A 19927-nucleotide genomic window follows, 5' to 3' on the forward strand; every position below is an offset into this window, starting at 1 on the left:
TTCTAGAAACGTCTTACGTTAGCCACATGGTCAAAAGTAGATGGGAGCCCTTCCCCATGGATGGGTGGATCCCAAGACACAGAACAATAGACACATGTTTGGCCCAGGCAGTTGGGTGTTGACGAGCCAGGGGCTAGGATCTTATGCTGAGGCGAGATCCTAGTGCCCGTGTGTGGAGAGTTCAAAGCTGCCACGTGGAATGGTGTTGTGTCCCTCATCTGTTGGATCCATTGAACAGATCCAAGGATTATTTTGTCTTTTCCCTGGCATTGGATTACCGGGTGGCGCCACTGGAACTGTTTCCCTCTTGGTGTGGATTCATTGTGGACTCTAAGAGACGCTATTGATATTTTATGTTCTATGCTCCCTGTCTCAATAAATCCCGTTGGATTGATCTTCGTCCTTGTGTCCCTTCATGCATTGTCGCACACACCGTCACAGAGAGTATCAAGGTAGCTTCCGTGGGAGCTTTCAGCAGTCCTTAGTCCTTGTTATGGTGTAGGCTCAGCTCCTGAGCCTGCTGCCATAGACTCCACGTTCGATCTGTGCACGTTACAGGCTGTTATGGGGAAGTGGAAGAAAAAAATAACTCTAGTGCTTCTTTAAGATCTCCTTGTAATAAGTGAAGTTCAATTGCCATCAGCACCTTATGTCTCTTCTTGTTCTCTACAAACTAGCGAGCAAGTAGATTTACATATTTAATAAAGTCAGATTGCTTCATTTTAGTTCCCCCTGACACGAATCACTAAACTATATCAATGCACAATATTTAATAACATTTAATTAACCCTGGACTCATCTCCAGACTATTGTATTGTTTTAGCGCTGTGAACTAGGCAGCCGCCGCCGTTTGCCACGCGCACTGGCACTCGTTGCCTGTAGTCTCGTACTGTCTGTCACCGAGCGCTGACAGGCGTCACAAGAGGGGCCTTTTTTTTTTGTCTCCTCATTATGATACGGTTATAATTGCTGTAATTACCTGCAGACTTGTTTTTGCAACTTAAAAATGGAAATTCTCCCCAGTCTGCAGGCTTCTGACAAGCTGGGAATAATCAACGCAAAGGCCACGCAAATCAGAAACAAACAAAAAAAACGCGTTTTACATATTTATCATCTTTGTTTCTTTTAATGGAGCTGGGGAAAGATGTGCAGTCGAGATGTGGGTGGGTTTAATCCATATGCGTTGCATGACATTGATGTAAATGGCATTATGATCCAGTGAGCACATATAGATCATCCATGCTGCATGCACAAGGCAGGGGACCATACAAACCAGTGATCTACCACAAGCCAGTAGTCTCCAACCAGACCTCAAAATGGGCCACAAAGGTGTAGCAGTATAGTAGTACTTGGCCATGGTGTTACTACAAAATAAAATAAAAAAATATATGTCTCAATGTAAAACATGCTTCTCTTCCTTTAGGATTAAAAGGAATCAGTCAGCAGGTTTATTCTATGTAGTCTGAGACTTAGCTGAACTGGAGTATAAGTTGGTATGCTTGCAAAATATAGGCGCAACGACCATAAGTTTCTGCATGTGGTCCAGGTAAGGGTGAGGCCTCCCTTCGTGGGAGCTGGGCATTATGTTTATATAGCTTCCCATGTGCTGTGTGTCCATATTCGGGACCGGGTTCTGCTCTGCCCTTATTCATATTGACGTCACTTTGATAAGTGGCAGCATGATGTAGGGGCTGAGAATCTGATTCCAGCCGTGTGTCACTTGCTGGGCTGCTTGCTGTAATTAGGATAAAATCCCTGTTTTTTTTTTTTGCTGCGGCTCTAGCAGAGCTCAGAATGCTGAGCTGTGTATAACTCCGCCCACACCACTCATTGGCAGCTTTTTGTGTACAATATATATTGACAGAAAATAGCTAATCAGTGGTGGGGGCATGGTTGGACCAGGAGGTACGCGACACCTAGTTCTGTAGTGCTAATCTCCTGCTGATAAAACACTGATTTTCTTAAGGCTGTGTGCCCACGTTGCGTTTTTTTAAGCGTTTCCGCAGCGTTTGTGCCGGCTCAGAAACTGCAGAAACGCTTAAAAGAAGCTTCACATGAAATTGCATGCATTTTTGGCTTTTTGGGCCAATGCATCTGTTTTTAAACGCTCAGGAATCGCTTAGCGGCTAAAAGCGCAGCATGCTCATTAATTTCCGCATTGCTGAGCGTTTTTAGCCTTTTCCAATGTTCCCAGAAAACGCGCGGAAAAAACACGTCAAAAACGCGCGTATTTTGTGCAAAAAGCGGCAAGAAACGCGCGGAAATAAAACGCGCATTTTCTGGGAAGGGTTCCGGTTTCCTGAGCATTTAAAAACGCTAACATGGGCACATAGCCTAGAACATTAAAATGCAGCACAATAAGTGATAGGTCTCTGGAATCTGGGTCCTCTGCCCCTACAACACGCTGCTCATACTTAGCAAAAACCTGGTGACGGATTCCCTTTGACAAATAAAGGAACACTACAAACAAAGCTGATACTGTTTTATGCCTCAAGCCGGGCATAGGGGATGTAGCATGACCCATGAAGTTATAGAAGACTAAGGCTGGTTTCACACTAACGTTTTTTAGCGCTGCGCTTCATGCGCGTCCATGCTCATGCGTCCTGCGCCCCTATCTTTAACATGGAGGCGCATGGTCTAGCGTATGCACGCATTCATATGCCTTTTCGTGCGAATGCGTTTTTTGTAGTGTGCGCCTAGGCGCACCGGCCGCAACCTGTTGCATTTTTTGTCCGTCCGAACTGTGTAAAAAAAATGCTTGCGCACGGAATGCGCAAAAAAAATCACATTACAGTCTATGGGAATGCAGGTGTGCGCATGGAGATGCGCACGCCTGCGTTTAAAATCTCATGCGTTTTAAGAGTTAACATGGCTAGAAACTGGTTAAAACGCATGCGCCTAAAAAAATCAAACGCATACAAAACGCATGATGCCATATTCACCAAAACTGATCTAGAACCCAATCACACTACGACAGTCTTGCAGGAGACGACGGTTCAGAATTCAGTAAGAATCCCACGCAACTTAATGAATTCAGCGCCTCTCCTAAGTGGTGTGCCCTTCCATGCGCTGTGGCAGGAATGTTACACCAGTGAGAATGGCGTCACTTTTGATAAATTTTACAGGCAGGCGTTGCCACGCTTCATTCCAACTCTGGCCATTTTGACGGTGCTGATTCTAACTGGCATTAAAACATCAAAAGCTGCAAAAATTTTTGCCCAACTAACACCTTGTCATGCTCCTGGGTTTGAACCCTTGAGCCTGTGTTTTGTGGTCGGCTTCTCCAAAAGTATTTTTTCTGAATGGAAGAATATGTATTATGTTATTCATTATTTACTTGGTTTTTTTTTTTTATTCTCAAGTTTGATGTACGATTTTTATTTTCTTATTTTTATTTTTTTGTACTCCAATATACTGATGAAGGTCTATTTGTGACTGAAACATTTACTTGTATGTTTGGACTGCATTAAAATTTATTCACGGATTGCTGCAAATTGAGTGCCAAGTTTTCTTTACTTATTCTGGTCTATGGAAGCAAAAAGGAATGTGGAAACCACAAGCAAACAGACGATCAAGAATCCAAATGAGTTAAAAAATGTATCCTTTATTAGTTATACAAGACAGGACCAATGGACAACATGCGCAAACAAATCCAAAGGGCAACCGTGCAGACAGAGAGACGTTTTGACCCTATTGCTGATACTCTCCTTATACATTACTAGACAGTTTTAATACATCATATAGAAGGCCACTAGATAACCATGCAAAATGGATTAATAAAATATAAAACTTGTTACCCCATGTCATATACTATAATTCATACTCATTAGAGTACAAAATTTAGATATATCTCCAAGTGGCAAGACATAGTTTTAAGTATCCCCTCCATCACCCTCGTAAACACAGGGCTAATCCATTCCATAGGGAAACATTATGTACATAGGTCATATAGACATAGCCCACGGTATCATTACCTTATGCAAGGAAACCCACGTGTGTCCAGGTTGCCCGGGTCAGCGTGTCTACAGTCATGGCCAAAAGTTTTGAGAATGACACAAATATTATATTTCACATGATCTGCTCTGGTTTTTATGTGTGTTTGTCAGATGTTTTTATCACATACAGAAATATAATTGCAACAATATTATGAGTAACAAAAGGTTATATTGACAGTTAGAATGAGTTAATGCAGCAAGTCAATATTTGCAGTGTTGACCCTTCTTCTTCAGGACCTCTGCAATTCTCCCTGGCATGCTCTCAATCAACTTCTGGATCAAATCCTGACTGATAGTAGTCCATTCTTGCAAAATCAATGCTTTTATTTTGTCTGAATTTGAAGGTTTTTGTTTGTCCTCCCATCTCTTGATGATTGACCACAAGTTCTCAATGGGATTAAGATCTGGGGAGTTTCCAGGCCATGGTCCCAAAATCTCTATGTTTTGTTCCCTGAGCCATTTAGTTATCACCTTTGCTTTATGGCAAGGTGCTCCATCATGTTGAAAAAGGCATTGTTGATCGCCAAACTGCTCTTGGACGGTTGGGAGAAGTTGCTCTCGGAGGACATTCTGGTACCATTCTTTATTCATGGCTGTGTTTTTAGGCAAGACTGAGAGAGAGCCCATTGCCTTGGCTGAGAAGCAACCCCACACATGAATGGTTTCAGGATGCTTGACAGTTGGCATGAGACAAGACTGGTGGTAGCGCTCACCTCGTCTTCTCTGAATAAGCCGTTTTCCAGATGTCCCAAACAATCGAAAAGGGGATTCATCAGAGAAAATGACTTTACCCCAGTCCTCAGCAGTCCACTCCCTGTACCTCTTGCAGAATATCAGCCTGTCCATGATGTTTTTCCTGGAGAGAAGTGGCTTCTTTGCTGCCCTCCTTGAGACCAGGCCTTGCTCCAAGAGTCTCCGCCTCACAGTGCGTGCAGATGCACTGACACCTGCCTGCTGCCATTCCTGAGCAAGCTCTGCACTGCTGGTAGCCCGATCCCGCAGCTGAAACACTTTTAAGAGACGGTCCTGGCGCTTGCTGGTCTTTCTTGGGCGCCCTGGAGCCTTTTTGGCAACAAGGGAACCTCTCTCCTTGAAGTTCTTGATGATGCGATAGATTGTTGACTGAGGTGCAATCTTTCTAGCTGCGATACTCTTCCCTGTTAGGCCATTTTTGTGCAGTGCAATGATGACTGCATGTGTTTCTTTAGAGATAACCATGGTTAACAGAAGAGAAACAATGATACCAAGCACCAGCCTCCTTTTAAAGTGTCCAGTGGTGTCATTCTTACTTAATCATGACAGATTGCTCTCCAGCCCTGTCCTCATCAACACCCACACCTGTGTTAATGGAGCAATCACTGAAACGATGTTAGCTGGTCCTTTTAAGGCAGGGCTGCAATGATGTTGAAATGTGTTTTGGGGGATAAAGTTCATTTTCTAGGCAAATATTGACTTTGCAAGTAATTGCTGTTAAGCTGATCACTCTTTATAACATTCTGGAGTATATGCAAATTGCCATTAGAAAAAATGAAGCAGTAGACTTTGTAAAAATTAATATTTGTGTCATTCTCAAAACTTTTGGCCATGACTGTACCCAACGCGCGTTTCAGAGGTTTACTCCTTCGTCAGGGGACGTGACTCAAGATTGACATCATTTTTAAAGATTTTCTGAGGAGCTGGAAGATTTTCTTCTTTTTCTCTCGTATTCATCACGTTCAGTCAGGACGGACTTCCGAGCACCTGGGACTCAATTCGGTGAGCTGGCTTTTTTTGGTTTCATATAAAATTTAAGATTAATTTTATAAAGATTATCACTGATTTCTTGGCGTATAATTCCTTTTGTACAGATGAACAGACTCTACACGGTCCGACAAGTGTTTCGCCGACCCAAGCATTAGCGTTCTTGTCCAGAAGAAAAAGTAAAAAAAAAAGCAAACAACTTTTTGGATTCTTCTACTACAGCTGCTTCTTGCATATCTAGTCTAGACACCATTACTCCTTCCCTCCTCTTCGAGGATCCCCCTGTCTGATAAGGCCGAGAACCCTGATGTCTTTGATTGGCAGCCTGGGAAGCGACAAAGACCCAAACTCACTTAATCTCTCATTTTCTTGTTTTCTCCTTCTTCCTCTTCACTTTAAAAGAAAGCCAGTGACGGAAACGCCGTGTCTGGGAAGGCTGATAAAAGTTCCCCAGATAACATCTCTCTTCTGGGTTGATTTAATAAACCTGCCGCTCTATTTTGTCAAATTCCCTTTCGTTCGTGCTGCCAAAGTGAATGGAAATAAAACGAATCGAGGGAGGCCTGGGATGAGGGGCGCAGGGAGAGGTACGAGGCGCTCGTTTGGATAACAATGACTCCATTTAAATGTCAGAAGTGTTCTAACTTGACGCTGATAAACATAAGCTTGTCTCCGGCCTAATGCTGACAAGCAGCCTTTTTTTTTTTTTTTTACATACCGCCTTTACACTCGGATGCATGGCCTACGGTATTTTTGTTGTTTTTATGCAGTCGAGTTGCCGTAAACACAGCCATGCTTATCACGGGATAATTATATGTGCCATTGGCTAGTTAGCGGCAGCAAGGTGATGTTGAGAGGATTAGCTTTTCGGCGAAACAATCGTTAAGTACGACGACTCATTAAACTATTTGATGCACAAAATTGCTGCTAATGACTGATTTGAGGGGATTACTGCTGTTGTAAACCATAATTAACAGTTTATAACAGTAGCTTGTGTTTTTTAATTATGCTTTGGGAAAGGAAGACGGATGATATTTCCCAGCACAGTGGGTTTTTCTCTCGTGCTGCTCGGGAAGGCTCGGAGCTACCCTGGTTAATCTGTGAAGGTAAGCAGGTTTTATGAGGGTAAATCTCAAAAATTGTCGTACTGAGGGGCTTTTGAAACGATATAAAGAGCTTTGAACTTTCACAGATTGAGAACTCTCAGATGAGATTTCCCCAAAAAAATAAAAAACATCAGGGCTAGTTGGAAAAATATTCATAATTGAGAGTCCTCAGTGGTTGATACCTTTTTAATGGTACAAACACGGTACAAAGATATACATCTTTCCTGTATCAGGGTTAGTTGGTTGTCTGTGAGATGGGAATTAGAGTGTCAGCTGTATGAGCGTATAAAAAAAAAAAAAAACATTCGATTTTCGTCCAGAAAAACAGACTATTTTTCATCTGTATTGTCACCCGTATGGCATTCGTTTTTATACGTCAGCAGTTAATAAAATGTAAGGCCTCTTTCACACATCAGGTTTTCGCCGTCAGGCGCGATCCGGCGCTTTTGACAGAAACCGGATCCGGCGAAATGCAATGCCGGATCCGGTTTCCCCCCCATTGACTTGCATTAGAGCCGGATCGAGCCGGATGGCCATGCGTTTCATCCGATTTTCGCCGGATCCGGCAATGTGACGCGATCCGGCGTCTGGAAAAAACGGCTACTGTAACGTTTTTTGTCTCCGGCGAAAAAGCCGGACACGCCGGATCCGGCGTGTCCAGCTTTTTCATACAATGAAAGCCTATGAGCACCGCAATGCGCCTGATCCGGCGACAGCCGGATCCGGTGGCCGGATCCGGTTTTTTTGGTCTGAGCATGCTCAGTAGCTCTGCCCACAAGACATATAAAAGCAAGACAGTGGGACCCTCAGCCACACCCAACATGCCACCCAAGCCAAGAACCAGGAGCAGGAGAAGGCAGGAGACATCTGCAGCAGCACCATCAGCACCACCACCCCCCAAATGGAGCAGCATGCTGAGCAACGGGAGGGGAGTCCAGCAGCAGATGAGAGACAGTAATTATCAAATCCCCCATTCCTCCAAACTAGGGCTATTGAATATCAAGATATTCATTGGCCCTTTGTTTCTCTTTATTCAACAGCCGCCCAATAGATGCAGCAGCAGCAGCAGCAATGGCAGCAGCTGGAACACCACCCACAGGCATGGAGTGTGGCCACCAGGAAGACAGCACATCATCTTCTGGGAGCCCTCCCTCGCATCGTCAGCGTTTGACGGTAAGTTTTTATTTCCAAAATCCATCATCTCTGTAATATATGTCTATTCATTGCCTTTTATTTCAAAACAGGATTCACAAGATGAAGAGGAGCTCCCAGAAGAAGAAGGAAGGGGTGGACAGACACTTGGAGTGGGCTCACAATTGGTAAGTTTTTTGCATCAAACGCAGAAACACAACATCACACTACACACAACACATAGAAAACAATGTTCTGCAGACCACACACAGCAAACAAATGCCTACATCCAAAGACATAACATTTTTTGTTTTCTTCTCTAGTCTTCCCAATCTGGTGCTCGGCCAAGAGGTCCTCGCAGTGCCTCCCGGGGTCGTCGGCGACAGCAACGCGGCGGTCACCAGCGTGTAAGTATAAATATTTTTGCTTTGTTTTTTTGCACTTTTTATTTCATTTCTTTTGTGGAGGCTAATTATGTTATTTTTGTCTTTTTCTTTAACAGCCTTCACAGCGTGCTCCCGACTCTGACGGTGAGGATGGAGGACTCGATGTGGACCACCTCATCGATCTCGCCAGAGAAAGGGAGCCGCTCTGGAATATGGCTGACCGCCGCCATGCTGACCTTATCGTTACCCGACGACTCTGGGAGGAAATCTGTTCGCTCCTTGTGGACCGCTGGGAGGACCTCGAAGCTCGGGCCCAGATTAAAGAGCGTAAGTATATACAGTACCGGTTGCTTGATTTAAACCAGTGTTTCCCGAACTCCAGTCCTCGTGGTCCCCACGGATCATGTGTTCAGGATTTCTATTTACTTTGGAAATCCTGAAAACATGACCCCTGGGGACCATGAGGACTGGAGTTTGGGAAACACTGATGTTGTATACTAACCACTTTGTCCTTTCTCGTTTCAGGGGAGAGAATTGTGAAGCGGTGGCGGTCTGTGAGGGATCGTTTCAAGAAGGAGTTCAATAAAGAGATGCGGGCCCCGAGTGGATCTGGAGGACACAGGAGCAAGTACAAGTACGCACGAGCCCTGTAGTTCCTCCGGGAAACAATGCTCACCAGAAGGTAAATATTACACACCACATGTGACAAAAAAATGTTTAGATGTAACTTTTTTTTTTCAGCCAGGGCCATACCATGTCACTATTTTAATTGTTTTTTTTTCTCTTTATTCCACAGCACGGTGAGCAGCACTCGGGAGCCTGCACAATTGGACCCTTCTGAGGCGATCCCTGAGGAGACCGGCACCAAGGGACACTTCGACCGCCCCGGTACATCTGCACCTTCCCAGCCTTCCCACACATTCGACCCATCTGTACCATCCACCAGCACAGGAGCATCGTGGCCGCCTACATTACATGAAGCTGCTGGTGAGGAGATCGCTTTCCCTTTACCCCACCCTTCTGCCCCTGCCACCTCTAGTACACCTGCGGGTACTGGGCGGCAGCGGCAGAGGGGTCAGGAAAAGAGTTATGCGCCAGAGTTCTTGCATCTGAATGCATCTTTCCAGAACTGTCTAAAAGTCTTGTCAGAGCAAATCTCCGCAGGCTTTCAGCAGATCAACTCCAGCATTCTGGAGGTGAAGACACTTCTGCAAACCATGCATTCAGAAGCAAGATCTTCGCCAAACCACACCTTTTTCAGGTCTGTTGTGGAGCGCATGGCAACACTATCTCCTACCCAGCAGATGCATGTAATGCATTCGTGCCACGGTGCTCTACAGCAGGTTACCTCCCAACCTCCACCTCCCACCACTGTAGTTCCTCCACCTGCACCCCCTCCAGCCACTTTCCATCCTCCCCCTCCTATTACATCTGCACCCCCTCCAGCCACTTTCCATCCTCCCCCTCCTATTACATACCAGCAACCTCACCAGTACCAGCAACCTCCCCAGTACCAGCAACCTCCCCAGTACCAGACATCTCCCCACTTCCAGCAACCTGCCCCGTACCAAACTCCTTCCCCGTACCAAACTCCTTCCCCATACAACTTTCCATCAACATCATGTGCTCCTACAGTCCCTGCCCAACCCTCCACTCCACCGCCCACCACCTCTTCTGCCTCCCACATGTCCACCCATTCTGTAGCTTTTTCCACACCATCACCTCTAACTGTTCCTTCCCCACCACGATCCCAGTCCTCTCTCCACACTCCCATTGTCGAAGTGTCCCGCAGCCCCTCCAGCAGTATTTCCACCCCACACTACACCGAGTTATAATGTTTTTTTTGTAATAAAAATGCCCATTTGGTTGGTTTCAAACCTTTATTAAAAAAGTTTTTTTAACTTTAAAAACAGTTTACACAAAAAAAAATATTTTAAATAAAAGTTAAATTATTGTTTACACTGGTTGTCTGTCATTTCTTTCTGCGGCGAAATATGTTTAAAAAAAGGTTAAATACAGGGTATTTAAAAGGTAAAAAGGTATTCAAAACCAGGTATATAACTGTGGGTAAATTTTAGCTTTTTGCCACAGTTGTGTTCCTGGTTGTGTTTGAAGCAAAGTATTTCACCTGAAAAGTTGTGTTTATTGTTGGTGATTTCCTAACAATGTACACAACTTTTGTTAAAAGGTGAAATACTTTGCATAAAACACAACCAGGTACACACCTGTGGCCTAAAGCTAAAAATAGAGACCATGACAAGATAGCCAACTATGGTTGGCAAAGGTATATACTGTTGGTACAGAAGGTACACAAGTTTGGTTAGGGCACAAATCTTTCACACTCTGTCATCCTGCCAGTGTACTCTGCCTTGAGGTGACATAAAGTATAGTGCAAAATTGTCCCTCATTACTGAAACCGTCACAGAACTTCTAGTGGTAATGTCATGGTAATCTTGCAAGGTGGTTTCTTCAGAGGTGTCCTCAATGGAAATGGGTTCCTTGCAGATAACAAAATTGTGGAGTACCACGCAAGCTTTGATCACCTCGTCCACAGTTTCTGTCTTGAGGTTGATCGCAGTCAATAGGACCCGCCATTTGGCTGTCAGAATACCAAAGGTACATTCAACCATTCTTCTTGCTCTTGTGAGGCGGTAATTAAAAATGCGTTTTGGTCTTGTCAATCCTCTGCTAGAGTACGGTTTCAAAAGGTGTTCTGACAGCTGGAAGGCTTCATCCCCTACACAGACAAATGGCATAGGTGGACCAGATGTTTGCGGCAGCGGTCTAGGTGGTGGGAACTGGAAGGTGTTTCCATACAGTTTACGCCCCATGGCAGACAGTTTGAAAACTTGAGAGTCATTGGAGCGGCCATAGGCCCCAATATCAACCGCAATAAATTTGTATTCCGCGTCAGCGATGGCCATGAGGACAATTGAAAAATATTTCTTGTAATTGAAATATTCCGATCCCGATCCAGCTGGCTTTACAATGCGGATATGTTTCCCGTCCACAGTGCCCAAGCAGTTGGGAAACTGACATATCTGTTGAAACTTGTCAGCAATTTCAATCCACCTCTCTGTTGTGGGCTCTGGTAAAAACTCTTCAGCTAAGGAGTCCCACAGTGCACGGCATGTGTACTTCACAATTCCAGATATGGTGGAAATCCCGAGTCTGTACTGGAAATGCAGTGACGAAAGGGATTCTCCAGTTGCAAGAAATCTGTGGGGAATTAAAAAACAATAAATTAGTTTTAAATCACAGCATTACATACCAAAACTCAGTTATAACACTTGGAGATACAAACTACCACCAACAAGATTGCAGTGAAAGTGTGCTCTGATGCGATCACATCCAATAAATGTGGCTTACCTTAAAGTCACCATCAGACGCTCTGCGGGTGAAACAGAGAAGCGGCAATAGGTGTCCGCTTTTCTTATGAGGTGTGCAATGCGCTCCACCAAGTAATCAAAATTCTCCATTTTCATCCGAACATATCCAAAAAATGTATCCGGGTTTCGTCGAAGGTCCATGCAGAGTATAGAATAGACCCCACGCGTCATTCTCTTGGCTGTGATGGGCTGCTGTCTCGCTTTCTCCTTCTCCAGAACAATCACCCTCAAACTATTCGCCTCCGCTATAAAATCCGCCAAATTCTTCAAAATATTTCCAATGACAACATCCATCTTCGCCAGTAACTTGCTCTTCTCTCCAACCTGCACTTTCTCCTCTACAACCTGTCAAAGAAGGGCTGTAGGAACATGCTATATAGTTTTCCAGTAGCCAATCCCGTTCGGAAGGCCACAAGGGTCAATTTTAAAAACCGGATCCGGCATAATCCGTCGAAAAACGGATAAAAAAACGGATGAACCGGATGAGACGGATCCGGTTTTGTCTGTCAAGAACAAGATGGATCCGGCAGAAAACCGGATCCGGCACATCAGGTTTTACAAAACATTTGCCGGATCCGGCATTCCGGCACGACGCCGGATCGCGCCTGACGCCGAAAACCTGATGTGTGAAAGTAGCCTAAGAGACCAAATACAGTTTCTTGCGCTGAGAATTGCAATGTATCCATAAAATGTTAATGCAATGCGATTGATCCGTATAAGATCCAATTTGTTGGGGGGGTTTTTCGCACTCAGCCTTGCATGGGTGATGTCTCATCCGAAATGTGGAACTGACTGATGACTGTTTCACTTTTTTTTTTTTTACACTGATGTAAATTGAATCAGAACAGCCCTATAGAATAACATTGGTCTGAGTGCTGTCCTTATGAGGTCAGTTTTTCTCACGGTCGTGAAACGTATCCTAACAGAGTCTGTTGCGAGCGTTTACGATCTGTGTATAGGTCTGCTGAATATGGTTGTATTATATGTAAATGGATATTCTGATCTAAGCACTTCATAGAGTGACTTGCGAAAGTATTCGGCCCCCTGGAACTTTTCAACCTTTTCCCACTTATCATGCTTCAAACATAAAGATACCAAATGTAAATTTTTGGTGAAGAATCAACAACAAGTGGGACACAATTGTGAAGTTAAACAAAATTTATTGGTTATTTTAAATTTTTGTGGAAATTAAAAAACTGAAAAGTGGGGCGTGCAATATTATTCGGCCCCTTTTCTTTCAGTGCAGCAAACTCACTCCAGAAGTTCATTGTGGATCTCTGAATGATCCAATGTTGTCCTAAATGACTAATGATGATAAATATAATCCACCTGTGTGTAATCAAGACTCCGTGTAAATGCACCTGCTCTGTGATAGTCTCAGGGTTCTGTTTGAAGCACAGAGAGCATCATGAAGACCAAGGAACACAGGCAGGTCCGTGATACTGTTGTGGAGAAGTTTAATGCCGGATTTGGATACAAAAAGTTTTCCAAAACTTTAAACATCCCAAGGAGCACTGTGCAAGCGATCATATTGAAATGGAAGGAGTATCAAACCACTGCAACTCTACCAAGACCCTGCTGTCCCTCTAAACTTTCATCTCAAACAAGGAGAAGACTGATCAGAGATGCAGCCAAGATACCCATGATCACTCTGGATGAACTGTAGAGATCTACAGCTGAGGTGGGACAGTCTGTCCATAGGACAACAATCAGTCGTACACTGCACAAATCTGGCCTTTATGGAAGAGTGGCAAGAAGAAAGCCATTTCTCAAATATATCCATAAAAAGTGTTGTTTATAGTTTGCAACAAGCCACCTGGGAGACACACCAAACATGTGGAAGAAGATCCTCTGGTCAGATGAAACCAAAATCGAACTTTTTGGCAACAATGCCAAACGATATGTTTGGCATAAAGGCAACACAGCTCATCACCCTGAACACATCATCCCCACTGTCAAACATGGTGGTGGCAGCATCATGGTTTGGGCCTGCTTTTCTTCCGCAGGGACAGGAAAGATATTTAAAATTGATGGGAAGATGGATGGAGCCAAATACAGGACCATTCTTGAAGAAAACCTGTTGGCGTCTGCAAAAGACCTGAGACTGGGACGGAGATTTGTCTTCCAACAAGACAATGATCCCAAACATAAAGCAAAATCAACAATGGAATGGTTCACAAATAAACGTATCTAGGTGTTAGAATGGCCAAGTCAAAGTCCAGACCTGAATCCAATCGAGAATCTGTGGAAAGAGCTGAAAACTGCTGTTCACACACGATCTCCATCAAACCTCACTGAGCTTGAGCTGTTTGCCAAGGAAGAATGGGCAAGAATTTCAGTCTCTCGATGTAGAAAACTGATAGAGACCTACCCCAAGCGACTTGCAGCTGTAATCGCAGCAAAAGGTGGCGCAACAAAGTATTAAGTTAAAGGGGCCGAATAATATTACACGCCCCACTTTTCAGTTTTTGAATTTCCACAAAAATTTAAAATAACCAATAAATTTCATTCAACTTCACAATTGTGTCCCACTTGTTGTTGGTTCTTCACCAAAAATTTACATTTGGTATCTTTATGTTTGAAGCATGATATGTGGGAAAAGGCTGAAAAGTTCCAGGGGGCCGAATACTTTTGCATGGCACTGTAGATGATCATTTAAGGCACTCTGCCATCACAGAATGACTGTTCAATCCAAGCCCAGGCTCTCGGTGCACCCATGATGTGGCCAAACATTTCAGTGCACCTTCCCACCTACTTTTTTTCCATGCATCTTCACCCTTTTCCACTCTTTAAAGCCACAGTTCTCTCACAGTCCAAAGAAGAGGATGGTTGAGATAGATGGGAGAAGATACAGAATTAGATGTTAGAAAAAACTTTTTGACAGTGAGGGTGATCAATGAGTGGAACAGGCTGCCACGGGAGGTGGTGATTTCTCCTTCAATGGACATCTTCAAACAGTGGCTGGACAGACATCTGTCTGAGATGGTTTCATGAATCTTTCTTGCATTGAGCAGGGAGTCAGACACAATGATCCTGAAGGTCGCTTCCATCTCAAACATTCTATGATTCTATGATAGATGAAAACAAGCAGCTGGTAAGGTGCACTTAAATGTTTGGCCACACCAAGGGTGCACCGTGCTCATGTACTTGGTTTGTGCATTCTGTGCTGACAGAGAATCTTTTAAGTGATTGTTGATCCCTTTACTTCAACCCCCAACTGTAATGGCGGACTTGTATCCATCATTTTTCCCTACCACAAAACGGCATGAGGAGCAGAATGGAACAGGAGGTTGCATGCACAACCTCAATCTTCATTCAAGTTTACGACTATGACGAAGATAGCCGGACATAGAGCAACAGTCGGCTCTCGTATTTTCAACGACATAAGGTCCTTCTGACCAGAAGAGATTAAAGAACATAAGTTCCCTATTCTGGTGATTGGTGAGGACCCAGATGTGGGACTCGAGTGATCTTTTAGACATGTAATGAGGTTACATGTAACATGTAGACTAGGCTGCCCCTTTAATTTAATCCTAATTGCGTATATAATGCTAACATATGGAGATTATTATCGTTCATTATTCACTGTCCCTATGGGACTCAATCTAATTTTCTACATAGTAAGCCTATTGGAGGTTTTATGACCTACTATTCCGCATCCATGGACATTAATATGCCTTTGGTCCCCACTTTGCAGCTATAACAGTTCCCAGGGAATTTTTGCACTTTCATCCAGAAAAACATTTTTGGGGTCAGACCCTGATGTTGGAGGAGAAGCCGGACTCGCATTTTCCATTCTAGTTCATCCCAATGATGTTTGATGTTATTCAAGCCCAGTCCTGTTCTTTCACACCAAACGTCCCCAATCGCAGTTTTATGGACCTTTTGCATTGGGCACAGTCATCAGGAACCGTAAAGGACTTTCCCCAAACTGTTCCCAAAACATTGGAAGCTACAATTATCCAAAATGTTTTGCATGATAAAGCCTTGATGGGAAACTGTCATATTGAAAATGGTTTCTGGTATAGGCCAGGAGGAGCTGGTCACATTAATGAATATTTTTGTAGGAAAAGTTTCAGAAAAACATGTATTTTATTCATTATAATCCCTGGTGTTTGTATGTATGAGTCCAGTGGGCGGTCCTACTAGTGAATACAGGGAAGACTGTCAATAATTGAGTAGGACCGCCCACTGGACTGACTACAAGTTATACTGAATCTTTTCCAGCAAAAATGTATATCATTCTACTCTGCTTCTCGTCCTTGGTATCATGCCGTCCACAGATTAGATTACTTGTACAACGTGACAGGTTCCCTTTCAGATCTCACTTCACTGGAACTAAGGGGCCGAGGCCGACCCTTGCTAAACAAGTGCATAGCTTAATCCCTACTCCTTTACACCTGGTGCAATGCAGTCAGGCAGGTGACGTTCTCCTCACATTCACCAAATGCAGACTCATCCATCACCTGCAAGATGGAGAAATGTAATCTTTCTGCACAGAACCCGTTTCCTTTGCTCTAGAATCCAGTGTTTAAGGCTACTTTCACACTAGCGTTTTTTTGCGCTGCGCTCCATGCGCAGTGCAAACGCATACAAAAACGCATCAAGCGTTTTTTTATGCGTTTGCTTATTTTTTGCGCATGCCTGTTAACCAGTTTGACTCTAAAAACGCATGCGTTTTTAAACGCTGACTTCCAAATGTCCATGCGCACGTCAGCGTTCCCATAGACTGTAATGGTTTTTTTTTGCGCATTTGTGCGCATGCGTTTTTTCACACAGGTTGGGCGCACAGAAAATGCAACAGGGTGCGTCTGGCGCGCATAGGCGCACACTGCAAAAAAATCATGCGCACAAAAACGCATACAAACGCTAGACAATGCGTACCCATGTTAAACATAGGGGTGCATTGCGCATGTATGTGCACGCAGCGCAAAAAACCGCTAGTGTGAAACCATCCTGCTTGCAGCTGCTCAACCATGGAAACCCATATCATGAAGCTCGCGGTGCACAATTTGGGGATAATGTTAATACCAGAGGAGGTCTGGACTCTGCAGTTATGGAATCAGCAGAGTGTTGGTGACTTTTCTGCTCCTCAGCACTCGGTGACCCCTCTTCGTAACTTTACTTTGTGGCTGATTTGCTGCGGTTCCTTCCACTTCTCAATAATATCACTCACAGGTGATGGCGGAATAATTAGGAGGAAGATGTGTATCGGTATCAGTGAGCTCTTTGCCACCAGCCATTGTCACTTGCTAGTAAAGGCAGACAGCATGGTAAGGGGCCGGATGTTAAACACCGGGGGCGAGGAGCGGATGTTATACGACAAGATTAATTCAAAATAATTAAGTATTATTATATAATATATATAAGTATTATAAGTATAATTATATTAAGTATAATTAAGAGTTGTGTCCCAATACTTTGTCCATATAATGTATATTTGTGTTGTTGTCATTTCAAGCTTTGATGGGTAAATTCTACAAAATCGAAGATAAAATAATCAATGACAACCATTTGTTCATTTCACATTTTATGTGCAACCTAAAGGCAAATAAGTCACAGGTCAGGAGAAGATGATGGTCATAGTCACTGAGCCAAGAATGGGACAACAACGGGTCAGAACCACAGGAATTAAGACTAAGGAGATTATTCAGGAGGAATAATGTGGGACATAAATGAAGAACCAGGGAACATGTGGGTGGTTTCCTATAATAGGGTCACCAGCATCGGGATAGGTTACCATGATCCTTACGTCATTTATAGAGAAGCATAAGCACTTATAATTACAGGCAATTACACAAAGCATATGATCATTAAGGTCTAATAGTCATCCGCAAGAAATAGACCCTAGAGGTTAGTGATCGGCTTCAAAATGAACTCCAAATGGTGTCGTCGTCTTCTGTGTTTTTCGTGACTCATTATCATGTCCAGGCCTGGCCCCATCAAAGGATCCTCCATTATTCTGGTTGGATGGTATAACCCTCATTCACATATGAATATGCATCAATACAAAGTTTTGTATGCAACTTTTTAGCATTCATGTATGGTTAATGGGTCAAATCTTATAAGATAACCTTGATTTTAATATTTCTATTTTCAGAGTGATGTTATATCCTATACACTACAACATATGATTCCAAAGAAAAGATAAGATGTACACGAGCTGAGAAGATGTAGTACTGCAGTCTGAGAAATAATCTTACCAAACTGTATATTCTTGTGACAACTAAAGAGAAGTCTGAAGGCAACGATGAAAATTCCCTGTATTTCTTCTCCGCGTTCCTGAAAACCGTAGGTAATGACCTTACTCAACTTTACCCAATGTCCTCTCTGCCGCACTGAGCTGCATAACAATCTTTAGAAGCCTAACAATTTAGGATTTCAATTCCCGTGGCTCAATGAAGCCGTGTCCTCATTTTCCACCATGTTGATAATGTTTTGTGTGCTGCGAATGCTGATACTCCTTCCCTCCTTTCACTGTCCTTCCGAGCCATAGGTCTGAAGAGGTTCAAAGTTACCTTGAAAATGGCATAAGACAGCAGAAACCCACAGAGAGGAGTAAAAAACAAACCTGTTTTAGTCAAGAAGAACAGTTGATACAGAGACAACGGAGCTCAATTACTATACATCATAGTAAGTACCATAAATACTGGTCAATGTTATAACCAACGAGAAACAAACATATAAGATAGTAGGAACCAAACTGGGATCACAACTGAACAAGAAGTCCATTGTGGTGCATTGAGGAACTTAAAGGGTCTAAATTAGTCATTTTGTCATGGTTTTACATAGGACTGCAAAAAAACATATTGTCTGATGTGGAATACACCAAGTACAATTGGATTTGTTGCACAAAAATAAAGGCAAAGACAAATCTTGTATGAGTTTATCAGAATTAGCAGGGACTATGATGAATAAACAGGTTAATTCATGGTGTTTTCTGACCACATTTGCATTAGAGTAAGTATAGCGCAGGTCGTCTTTTCATCCATCCTCCCAGTGGATGGACATGGACCAAGGAGATTGAACAGGATTCTACAGATAAACAACTGGTTACATCGATGGTGCTGTGACCAGTGTTTTGGGTTTCTTTACCATGGGGTGAATTCCCTGTATGATGGACCCTTTGCTAGAGATGGGTTGCACCTTACTACAACAGGAAAACGTATATTTGGTATATGCTTTGCTACACTCATCAAGAGAGATTTGAACTAGAGCAATATGGGATGGAAAACATACGTCCAGGAAGAAATATGCAGCTAATGAATTCTTTTGAGAACACTGCTATTAGAAGTGGAAAGAACAAAAACATTAAACTCTGAATGAAAATTGAGGAGCAAGAGAAACCGACTACAAACAATGTGTCTATTCAAATTCACAGGGCATGGGAAACAAAGGAGAATTGGAATTGGAACTGCTAATACAGGAGGAAGAAATATATAATGTCATAGGTATCACTGAAACATGGTGGGATGATCACATGCTTGGAATACAAATCTTGAAGGCTACAACTTATTTATTAAAAACAGGCTTAACAAAAAGGGAGGAGGTTTTGCATTGTATGTTAGGAAAACTTATCTTCACAGAGATCCAAGCTTCAGAGACTGGTAGCTCTGTAGAAACTGTTTGGGTATGAATTCAAGGAGAGAACAGAAAGGACACTATTGTAGGTGTTTACTAGAGGCCACCCGGACAGCCTGAAGATATGAATGAACTCTTTTTACATCAGATGTCCCTGTTCTAAAAAAAAATATGACATAGTGATCATGGGAGACTTTGACTATCCAGATATTTGTTGGGAATCTCTCTTGCAAAAATACTGGGTCCAGAAAATTCTTATCTTCTCTTGCTGACAACTTTATCTTTCAAAACGTAGAAGAGAGAACAAGAGGATCAGCAATCTTGGACCTAATTCTTACCAACAGGGAGGAAATGGTTGAGGAAGTATAAGTATCTGGGAATTTAGGGAGACAGCAATCATGTTGTTCTTGAATTTTGCATTACAAGAGGAGGAAGACCAGTAAGAACTCAGCCTTTAAGGTTTCACTTCAGAAAGGCAGATTTTAATGGATTCAGAAAGAGAGTAGGAAAGGTCCAATAGCTGGATGTTCTAGAGGACAGAAATGTCCAAGAAGGATGGGAGATTTTGCAAAATGAAATTCTCAGCACAAAAAGTAACA

The 19927-nt window shown here is 43.2% G+C and overlaps 1 long non-coding RNA gene across 2 annotated transcripts in view; it reads left to right on the forward strand.

Moving 5' to 3' along the window:
- Positions 1-19927, forward strand: part of LOC141076508 (uncharacterized) — a 158715-nt gene that overhangs the window by 25588 nt on the left and 113200 nt on the right. For both annotated transcript variants that reach the window (XR_012227506.1, XR_012227507.1), the window contains exon 2: positions 17848-18042. This is a non-coding gene — a long non-coding RNA (uncharacterized lncRNA). The remainder of the gene's footprint in view (positions 1-17847; positions 18043-19927) is intronic.

Source organism: Dendrobates tinctorius, unplaced genomic scaffold (assembly GCF_039654945.1).
Source record: "Dendrobates tinctorius isolate UK_male_01 unplaced genomic scaffold, ASM3965494v1 ptg000420l, whole genome shotgun sequence".
NCBI lineage: Eukaryota > Metazoa > Chordata > Amphibia > Anura > Dendrobatidae > Dendrobates > Dendrobates tinctorius.